The 9947-nt window shown below is 37.6% G+C and overlaps 1 pseudogene; it reads right to left on the bottom strand.

Moving 5' to 3' along the window:
• Positions 1 to 1194: 1194 nt before the first annotated feature.
• Positions 1195 to 1347, bottom strand: LOC129063596 (uncharacterized; annotated as a pseudogene).
• Between the last annotated feature and the right edge of the window lie 8600 nt (positions 1348 to 9947).

Raw genomic sequence — 9947 nt, 5'->3', positions numbered from 1 at the left:
AGAGGCGTGTCCTATCCTGCTACACCTTCCCCAGTCCTGGAAACTTTGGCCATTCTGAATGATTTTGAGAACTCCTTGTCTCATTAAACCTCTCTATTGTTTCCCACTCTCTTGATCCTTTGGCCTAGAAGTTTATTCTTCTTTCCCTGGATAACTCCTATTCATTGTACTAGACTAGATGTAGGAGACAACTGCTCTGGGTTGTCTGTCTTCATCCTCTCATGCCTATTCTATGTTCTCACAGCCCTTGCTTTTCATGGAGGTACCACTGGGCACACTGCACAGGCCTTGACCACAATGCTTATTAAACTATCTATAATTCAGTTTACTTAGAATGTAAAACATCAGTTCTTGTGGGCAGGATCTGAGATTTTCACTTTTGTATTTGCAGTGCCTAGCAAGTACCAGGTGCTAAGCTTTAAAGAATATTTGCTGAACAAAAGAATTATTCTCATGTTAAATTCTACCCTCCTATGTTATGAATTCTAAATCCATCTAATTTTATGTTTTAATTCTGCCATGATTCCAAACAAACTTAATGCCCATGGTGGTCTGACAGACAATGTAAACATGTGAATCAGGCTAGAATAAGGAGTGTTGGGCTTTTGGAGAACTGGAGAGCCCTCCTAAAGGTATCCACATTTTAAAAGTTTTCATTTTTTTAATTTTTAATTGTGGTAAAAAAACTAACATAAAATTTACTGTCTTAACCATTTTTAAGTATACAGTTTAGTAGTGTTAACTACATTCATATTGTACAACAGATCTTTAGAACTTTTTCATTGTGCAAAACTGAAATACTTATATACTCATGAAACATCAACCCCTATTTTCCCACACCTACAGCTCCTGAAAACCCCCATTCTACTTTCTGTTTCTATAAGTTTGACTAATTTAAATACCTCAGGTAAATGGAATCATATAGTATTCATCTTTTTGTGAATGGCTTACTTCACTTAGCATTATGTCCTCAAGGTTCATCCATGATATAGCATGTAACAGGATTTCCTTCTTTTTTAATGATAATATTCTACTGTATACCACATTTTCTTCATTCAAATGTTGATGGAAATTTTACTTCTACCTCTTGCCTATTGTGAATAATGCTGCAATCACACATGATTGTGCAAATATCTCTTAGAGACCCTGGTTTGAATTCCTTTGGAAAAAAATTTTTTTGTTTTTTGTTTCAAAGAAGAGCACAGTCCCCCACTACCACAAATCATTTAGCCGAGTTTCCCACATCTGGGGAAATTGCAGGGCTCGGCACACCTGCAGTGCCATATGTGAGCCTACCCTGTGAAAACTACTTACGTGATCATGGTATCTGTCCTGCCAGGTAAGTGTGGGAAAAGAGTTTTTTTAAAAAATAAAATAAAAAAATCATTTGGAGGCCAAATAAAATATAGCTTCTAGCAAGAATCAGACTGTAAGCTGCCAATTTTCAATCTTTGTTATATTTTATTTATTTACCTTTATGGTGGGGACAATGGAAGGGCAGTCTTAGCCCTGGCAAAGAAGAGAAAGTTCTGAACAGAGTGTAATAGGATGACAAAAAATAATCCAGATGAAGGTGTTGAAGGCAATTTATTCCAAGCAAAATGAACAGTGTTAAAAAGAAAGTATGGGAGAAGACAGGAAACTGGAGAGATCCAAATTTGAGCCAGCATTGAAGAATAACCTTAATGAATGGCAAGACACTAGTATTAGTTGTTTGTTTGCAAGTAAACATTGGAATTAAATGACTCTGAACTTTGACATTAGCATTACTCATTTTCCCAAATTAAGGGAGTCATGAGGTTGATGAAGATGTAAGCCTGGCATCAAGCTCTCACAGAGCATAGCAAAGTGAATAGTAGACACAGCTGGCAGTAGCAAGTGATGGTGAAGAAAGCTATTCAGTAAGGGAGTTTCACATGGGTGTGAGGCATTAATCTGGATTTGGCAATAGGGAGAATGGTGGATGTAGTGCCTGGGAAGAAGTGCTCTGAGAAGCACATTCCTGGGCCAAGTGGAGCCCTAGTGAATTGGACTTCACCCAATCTTATCCTGCAGAGAAGCCAACTCCCCACTTAGGACAAAGTGACACCATTCTGCATTGATGGTTTCTGTATTAGGGAACAGGACCATCAGGAAGCACAGATAGGCACAGATAGGGTCAGAAATGTATGGTGTGACAGGGTTGTGGTGGGAAGTAGTGAGGTGAAGTATCTTACAGGCATCCCCCAGGGACAAGATGGACCTCCCACACAAAACTGTTTGGATGTCAAGTCTGGTGATGCCACATGTGCACCAAAAAGGTATGAAAGGTTTATTATTATTCACATAATGAGGTTTTTATGGGAGAGCAGAGAAGTATCCCAAGTAGGTCTAAAAATGACTTGAGAGGTCAAGGAGGGGAGACTGGCTTGCGATTTTATCATGAGTAGGAGGGTGAGAGTGGAGCGAGGGTTACCTCATAGTGTCAAGATTTGCATGGTTTGAGCTTCCACTAACAATGAAGGGAACACTTGGGGCTTTCTCTTCAGCTTGTCCAGATGTGAGGCATAAGGGGAAGGGAGACTGTTAGGGCTGGGAAGCTGTCAGCCATCGAACATGAAAAATGGAGTCTGGATCTTTACTACAGAGTGTCAGCGAGCATCGGTGAGCCCAGATGGCAAGAGAATGAAAAGGACAGTACTGCGCATTGGTCATCTGCTTGAGGAACCAGTAACCAGGGATTCTAGAGGCCAAGATTCTATATAGCCCCTTTGAAATGTTGGAGATTTTATAATTTCCCATGTTTCTCATTTATGTATGTTATTTGCAGTCTGTTTCCTGTGAGAGTTATCATAAAGTTTCACATAACCAGAAGGTCCAGTAATCTTGTCATCATGGGCAGCATTCATGTGTCTGATCGTGCGGGTGCGTGTGTCAGATATTGTGGATTAGTAGCTGGCATCCATTTCCATCTGGCCTTGGTGTCTTCCTGTACTATAGAATTTAGAAATCAGGAAACCACATTTCCCTGAGTCTCCTGGGTGAACTTTAGACATTTTGGTTTATATGTAGTAGAAGTGAAATAGAAGCCATCTCCCTTTTATTATTTTTAGGTGCTTTTCTGCTGCTGAGCAAGATGTTAGGGGTTTTCTAAAGTGGTGCTCCTGTGTCCAGCCACTAGCTTTGTGGGCATTGAGAGGCAGTCACAGGAAGGCAGCTTCCTGGTGCTCCTTTTTGATCCTTGCATCACAGCTATGGTTGTGGACCATATCGCACATGAACTTAATAGTCCCAGTGTCAACCTCCTTATTGCTCACCATTCTGATTATTGCAAAGCTAGTAGCTTTCCTGGATGGTCAGTTCTGCATTGCTTTTGGAGTTATTTCTGAAAACCCAGTCTAGAGCCTGCTCCTCTAGCCACTCCATGTTAACTTTAAAATACACAATTCCCTTTATGAAATCCTTTGTGCTTAATACAAGGTCCAGCACAAATAACACTCCTTTTTTATTACAAATTTGTAAACAGGTAATTCTGTTATATAACAATATCACACTGAAGCACACCATATGACATTTTAGGTGAAATGTTCAAATTGCTGTCCATCCGTGCGAGACATTCACATACCCTGCCAAACACACTCAAGCAGGCTGGGCCCTGTACAACTGTACTGGTTCTATTTTTTTTATTTTTGTCCTTTATTGTCATTGTGTGTTTGTGTTGTGTGTATTGTGTGTTTATGCTAGGGGAACTAGTTTAGGGGCAAAGGAAATGTGACTTTTAGGTAAACTCCAAACATTATTTTGAAGCAGAGCTTTGCAGGGAGTGTAGGACACCACAGGTGAGAGAGAATCGTGCACTCCTGGAAGAAACCAGGCTGATCCAGGGATCTGAAGACTATCTGGGACTTAAGGAGGGGTTCTGGATCGAGGGTCAGGTAAAGGGGAAAAGCCTTTGGGGTTCCCAGACGTCTTCCCCCTAACTCTACTTAGAGTTACAAAGGAAGAAGATCTTAGGTGAGTTTCTTCAATCAGCAGATACAGGTGTTTTAATATTTTATTTATTGTTTTGTATATTTATGGTTTTGCTTCTAAATTTCTAGAAGCTTATTCTCCTAAGTAGTTTTTGTATTCTTAGTAAAATCATAATGTGCTCGAAGAACTCCTCTTTCTTTTTATTTCCTCCTCCATAGCTGAGAGGTAACTTCAGTGTAGTCTCCATTCAAACTCATACAATCATCCTTGAATTTAGTAGAATAAAAATATTTGTCTAGTGTAAATGTAGTGACAATTTCTAAGATTTTAAAGGTTATATTGATAGCTTAATACTATCTTATACAGGAGAAGTAATTCCTTATTTCCATTCAACAAACACTTTTGAGGTATAGTAAGCTTCAGGACTACCTGGGCCTGTGCCACCTCTCTTTCAACTTCATTTCAGCCACCCACTCTCATGACACACCCTGAAACTTGATTTGAAGGAACAGCGTCACGTCTGTAGTCTTTACATTGGGCATATTATTATATGCTTATAAACTCCTTCTTAACTGATGGGTTTGCCTTCTATTTCAAAGCTGAAGTTTTCAGTTGGGAATTTCCTCAACTTTTTGACCCTAATGAACTTATTTATATTCAAAACCTCTCTCAGTTCTTTAAATCAGTTTGGGAAGTTCACCATTAAAAAACTCTTTATTTATTGAGATATAATTCACATACCATATAATTTACCCATTTAAAGTGTACAATTCAGTGATTTTTAATATATTCATAGAGTTCTGCAACCATCAGCACAAACTTAAACATTTTCCTCACCACAGAAAGAAACCTCTTAGTCATTACCCTCCAGTTTCCTCATTGTCCCTTCCTAGGAAATCATTAATCTACTTTCTTTTTCTATGTATTTGCCTATTCTGGGCATTTCCTATAAATTGGATCTTATAATATGTAGCCTTTGTGACTGGCTTCTTTCACTTAGCATAATTTTTTCAAGGTTCATTCATATTTTATGGTGTATTAGTACTTCATTCCTTTTTAAGGTTGACTAATCCAATATATGAATATACGTAAATTTTATCCTTTTATCACTTGATGTCCATTTGGTTGCATTCACCTTTTGGCTATCATGAATAATGCTACTATGAAAATTTATGTACAAGGTTTTGTGAATACATACATTTTCATTTTTCTTGGGTATAAAACCTACAAATGGAATTGCTGGGTCACATGGTAATTTTATGTTCAACCATTTGAGGAACTGCCAAGCTTGTTTCCCAAAGTGGCTATACTATTTTATATTTCCACCAGCAGTGTGTGAGGGTTCTAATTGCTTCACATCCTTGTCAACCCTTGTTATCAACTGACTTTTTTATTATAGCCATCATATTGGGCATGAAATGGTATGACATTATGGTTTTTCTCTGATGTTTAGGCCTCTTTCTTTCTTTCTTTCTTTCTTTCTTTCTTTCTTTCTTTCTTTCTTTCTTCCTTCCTTCCTTCCTTCCTTCCTTTCTTCCTTTCTTCCTTTCTTTCCTTTTATTTCTTGTTCAACACCCCAAGTCAAGTCTCCTTCCATCACCATTTATCCCCCTCTATATGCTTTTCTACCTCCCTGCACTCCTCTTTCCCTTTGGTAATCATGATACATAAAGTTGTTTTTTTTTTTTTTTTAAGTTTTAGTGATGAAGTGATTTGGGCCTAGGGAAGTCTCCCCCTCAGTCTTATGACAGTCCTTCCCTAAGGGGTCCAAGGTGTATCATTTTGCCCAGTACGAGGGAACAGACTCCTATAGTCAATATAAGATAGGAAGTGAGAAATACATTCTGGTATTTGGCAGGAGAGAGGACCCTCAGAGAAGGATCTCTATGTGTGTGTCTGTGGAGAAGACCCTCAGACATAAGGAAGCTCCTGTGGTTCTGAGCCAAGGTTCTTTCTTACTTTTTAAAATTAAACCATAGTTGACTTACAATATTATATGTGTTTCAGGTGTACAGCAGTTATTCAACATTTATATACCTAATGAAGTGATCATGCTTCATGTGTGGTTACAGTAGTTAACTCTCTGTTACAAAGTTATTACAATGCTATTGACTATATTCCCTATGCTGTAGGTTACATCCCCATGACTTGTTTATTTTACAGCTGGAAGTTTGTATCTCTTATTCCCCTTCACCTTTTTCTCCTGACCCCTACCCAACCTCTGGTAACCATCAGTTTGTTCTCCATATCTATGAGTCTGTTTTGTTTTATTTGTTCATTTGTTTTGTTTTTTAGATTCCCCATATAAGTGAAATTATATGGTATTTAGCTCTGTCTGATTTATTTCACTTAGCACAGTACACTCTAGGTCCATTCTTATTGTTGCAAATGGTAAGATTCCCTTCTTTTTCTTTTTTGGTTGAGTAGTATTCTATTGTATATATGTACCACATGTTCTCTATCCAATTATCTATCAATGACACCTAAGTTGCTTCCATATCTTGGCTATTGTTAATAATGCTGCAATAAACATAAGGGTGCACATATTTTTTTGAGTTAGAGTTTTTGTTTTCTTCAGGTAGATATCAAGAAGTGGAATTGCTGGGTCATTTGACCCTACACCACACTGTATACAAAAATGAACTGAAAATTGGGTTATTTTTAGTTTTTTTGAGGATGTTTAGCATTTCCGGGTGTGCCTATCAATGATTTGTATGCCTTCTTTGAGAAATGTCTATTCAAATCCCTTTTAAAAATGGGCTGTCCTTTTATTTTTGAGTTGTAGAGTTCTTATACATTTTAGATATAAGTCCTTATTAGATATATGATTTGCAAAAACTTTCTCCCATTCTATGGGTTGTTTTGTTACATTCTTGATTATGTCCTTCGAAGCATAATTTTTTTTTTTTTGCTACTATCTCTCTCATGCCCTTCCTGGGCTTGTAACCTCACACAGACTGCTCAGCCAGCCTGCACTGACTGGTTGAGGGTCCCTTCTAGGCCTTCTTCATACTTCCTCCTCAGCACAAATTGAACATGGCTTAAAGTTCTCCTTTCCTTCTCCATTCATTTTTTTCTTCTGAAATTAAACTGTTTGAGTTCCTTGGCATCTTAATGATATTTTCCTGAATTTATCTTTTTCTGCCTTTATTTTTCCTAATAAAGACTCCCCAGAGTTTGGGATCTTGACTTACTCTTCCTTGCACCTCTACTCAGTCATTTAACCATCTTTAGTCTTAACTTCCCTGGGACCAGTTTCTCCCAAATAAGCCTTTTTCTGGACCACCCTCTTAAAAATAGCACCCTTTTCCACCCAGTTAATTCTTCCTGGATTTATCTGAATTTACAACACTTGTAAATACTTGGTGGTATGTTATATATTTATCTATCTGTTTATTGTCAGTGTCTCTTTCCCCAATCTTTAATCTCCTTGGGGATAAGGACTTTGGGTTTTGTTCATGGCTAAATCCCCAGTGGTGCTTAGGATATGACTAGTGCTTAATAAATAATCTTGTCCAAAATATTCAGTTGTTTAGAGTGTTGTCTCTATATGCTGTAGTTGAGGGTTTGATCCCTGGTTAGGACACACACACAAACCAACCAATGAATGGAGAAATGAGTGGAATTACAAATCAATGTTTCTCTCTCTTTCCTTCTCCTCCTCTTTAAAATCAATTAAGTATGTAACTAAATAAGTAAATAAATAGTCAACCTACTGAGTGGGCTTGGGTGATTGAACTTGTCCCATTGCCTTTAGGCAAATTTCTTTTTATCCCTTCATGTCAGATGGAAAAAAAAAGTTTTTTTTTTTCATTTTATGATACCCAACTTATTTTTTCTCTTTTGTTGCCTGTGCTTTTGTGTTAAACTACTGTTTTATCCAAGATAATTAATATTTAGCCCTCTGTTTTCTTCTAAAAATTTTATAGTTTTAGCTTTTACATTTAGGTTTTTGAACCTATTTCAGTTCATTTTTGTGTACAGTATGGTGTAGGGTCAAATTTCTTCTTTATCCCCCCCCCCCATAAGTATGATAACACCATCTATTGTGATGATTTCTTTCTTCTATTGAATTATCTTGGCCCTTTGTTGAAAATCAACTGAACATAAATGTGAGGATTTGTTTCTAAACTCTCAAGCCTATTTCACTAACCTATATGACTAACCTTATGCCACTCTCAAACTATATTAGCTTTTGCTGTTAGTTTTTTAAAATTATGTGTATTCTATTTAGTATAAATAGCATTATGTTTTTAAAATATTTTATTTTATTTTTTTAGAGAAAAGGTAAGGGAGGGAGAAAGAGAGGGAGAGAAACATCAATGTGAGAGAGAAAAATCAATCAGTTGCCTCTCATATGAGCCCTGACCCAGGACTTAAATCACAACCCAGCCATGTGCCCTGACTGGAAATTGAACTGGTGATCTTTCAGTTTGCAGAATGAAGCCCAACCAACTGAGCCACACACCCATCAAGGCAGCTTTTGCAGTTAGTTTTAAAATTGGGAAGTGTGAGTCCTCCAAGTTTGTTCTTCATTTTCCAGATTGTTTTGGCTATTCCAAATTCTTTGCATTCCAATAAAATTTTAGAATCAGATTGTCAATTTCCACCGAAAAATAAAAAAGGCTGGGATTTTGATGGGGTTATATTGAATCTGTAGATCAATCTGGGGAGTATTGCTCTCTTGACAGTATTAAGTCTTTTAATTGATGAACATGAGATGACTTTCCATTTATTTAGATTGCCTTTACTTTCTTTTGACAATATTTTGTATTTTTCAGAGTACAAATTTTGTAGTTCTTTTGTTAATTTTATTCTTTTTGATACAATTGTAAGTGGAATTATTTTCTTAATTTCATTTTTAGTGTGTTCATTTGCAAATGTATGGCAACACAATTGAATTTTATATTGATCTTGTATCCTGTAACTTTGCTAAACTCATTTATTGGTTCCAATGTTACCATCAGTATTTAGCTAGAAAAGGGGAGTAAAGGGATTAGATATTGAGCTTAGAAAACCGAGAAGCAGAAGCCTGTTTACTTTACCAAGAATTGACAGCTTTTCACACTCCAGAGGACCATAGCACTGTGCTCTGCCAAAGGGATTAACACTCCTCCCTTTGCCCTCCAGTGCCAGATTGTTGGGGGGCACAGGGAAAGTGCTGGACCATAGAGGCTTGTCAGTCTAGCCTGGGGCAAGAAGGAATTTGTTGGGATGTAAACCCATCCCAAAGCCTGTGAAGACTTGGGAAGTTGATTGGTTTCTTTGAAATGGCACCTGGTTTGTGCCAAGCCTAAACTAATATAATTCCAAGGGAACAAAGAAGCTCCATTCGTTCTTATGATTTCTCACTCAGAAGCATGTGACTATGTGGCCCTAATAGCTTTGTGGTCCATGGCTGTTTGTTCCATGGCTACGCAGGCTCCACACATGCCGGCTCCAGGAGGGAGCCAGAATATCATTGCGTAGCTATGGGCTGCAGCTGGAAACACACACTAAACTAGCTGGATGCTGGACTGGACTGTAAAGAGTCCAGTCTAGTCTTTAATATGGAGCAGAAACTCTGGACATTGGCTTTTATGTGGCCCTACTAAAAACAAGACTGGACTTTTTCCATGGTGATGAAGGAGGTGGGACATTAAGAAGTCAGAAGGGGAACCCCTTAACTTTACATCATCAACAAAGCTCACCATAATCTCCCTTGAAGGTCTCAGGAAATTCTTTTCTTCTGGACACCACAAGAACCCTTTTTCCATTGATAATACTAATAGTTTTTGGTGGAATACTCAAAATTCTTTATGTATAAGATCATGTCATGTACAATTAGAAATAGTTTGATTTATTCACTTTTAAAAATAAAATAGAATTAAAATGTACTTATAATGTCAGGGACCAAGCTACGTCCTTTTTACACTCAAATCTGACTCTAAAGTGGCAGGTAATTTGGAAGCTTTCCCAGCCCCTGTACTTTCCACCAAATAGACAGAGTTTAATTG

The sequence above is a fragment of the Pteronotus mesoamericanus genome, unplaced genomic scaffold (genome assembly GCF_021234165.1).
Source record: "Pteronotus mesoamericanus isolate MK-2021 breed Mesoamerican mustached bat unplaced genomic scaffold, CSHL_Meso_final scaffold_85, whole genome shotgun sequence".
In the NCBI taxonomy this organism is placed as follows: Eukaryota; Metazoa; Chordata; class Mammalia; order Chiroptera; family Mormoopidae; genus Pteronotus; species Pteronotus mesoamericanus.
The sequence above is the reverse complement of the archived record's forward strand: the minus strand, read 5'-3'. Positions and strand labels throughout refer to the sequence as shown.